Source organism: Saccopteryx leptura, unplaced genomic scaffold (assembly GCF_036850995.1).
Source record: "Saccopteryx leptura isolate mSacLep1 unplaced genomic scaffold, mSacLep1_pri_phased_curated manual_scaffold_41, whole genome shotgun sequence".
In the NCBI taxonomy this organism is placed as follows: Eukaryota; Metazoa; Chordata; class Mammalia; order Chiroptera; family Emballonuridae; genus Saccopteryx; species Saccopteryx leptura.
In genome coordinates, this window is record NW_027095723.1 from 397,387 (window position 1) to 398,687 (window position 1,301).

The 1,301-nt window shown below is 43.0% G+C and overlaps 1 protein-coding gene across 1 annotated transcript in view; it reads left to right on the plus strand.

Moving 5' to 3' along the window:
* MUC16 (mucin 16, cell surface associated) overlaps positions 1 to 1,301 on the plus strand; it is a 142,097-nt gene that overhangs the window by 110,082 nt on the left and 30,714 nt on the right. The gene's annotated exons all lie outside the window — the stretch shown is intronic.

Genomic DNA, 1,301 nt, shown 5'->3' on the forward strand with positions numbered 1-1,301 from the left:
TGTTGCATAGCAGAAGCTGGATGAAGGTAATTCTTATTTAATTATAATAATTGTCAATCGGTGCGGTGGGTATTACCCAGAGACACCTCACAACTATAGGGAAACTGAAACTTGGGGAGAAGGTGTGCAGGGTCACGTAGCCAGCAAGTATCAGGGTGCTATTTGTTATGTGTTAATATGCCCAGGAAACCATCGTAGTTGGAGATTGGTCTGGCACATCCCGGGAAACAGAGCAGACTCCCAGCCGATGATATGTGCATGTGGACAATGGATATAGTGCCCTTCACTCAAAGTCAGACTCACTTCCCTGCAGTCAGACAAAAATATTTCCCAGGTAGTCAGTCACACACCTCGATAAATGTTGGCACAGCACCAGGAAGGGGTGGGGGGGAGTGGGGCTGGAGTGGGGAAGCTGTGGGTGTGGGAGCCTGGAAGGAAAGGACCTATTCTAGAACAAAGTGTCCTCAGAAGGCTGGGGCCCCACCTGACCTGGGGTTGTCTTACCACATTTCTCTGCAAAATGGGAGTCTTTCTCTTTCCATCCCCCGCTCTCCACACACACACACACACACACACACACACACACACACACACACACACACACATAGGGTCAGTTAATTAGCTTAGCAGAAAGGGCTCAGCAGACACTGAGAAGCCATGAAACCTGAAATGAAGTGGAAAGCTTTTTGAAAATTGAATTTTGAAATTACGGTTCCTAGAAGAAGGCAGTATTCCCCATTTAGGCTCAAGAAATAAAAAAGAATGGGACAGATAATGTTATCAAAAAGTGGCATACTATCTCCCAATACTTAGCTCTTCTCTTATTTTTAAATAGCGATTCTAGGTTGTGAGGTGAGACTTCATTGTGGTTTTATTTTGCATCCTCCTGAGGATTAGTGATGTCCAGCACTTTTCATGTACCTTAGCCATCTGTATGTCTTCTTTGTGAAAATGTCTATTCAGTCCCTCTGCCCATTTTTTAATTGGATTGTTTGGGGTTATTTTTGCTAGAATAGATCTTAAATGTTCTCATCACAAAAAGAAATGGTAGTTATATGATGTGATGGTGGTGTTAGCTAATGCTACAGTAGTTATCATTTTGCAGTCTATGTTTATTAAATCAACACTTTGTGCACATTAAAGTTACACAATGTTTTTTGTAATAGAGATGGAGAGAGGGATAGATAGGGACAGATAGACAGGAAGGGAGAGAGATGAGAAGCATCATTTCTTCATTGTGGCACCTTAGTTGTTCATTGATTGCTTTCTCATATGTGCTTTGACAGGGCGGGCAGGGAGGG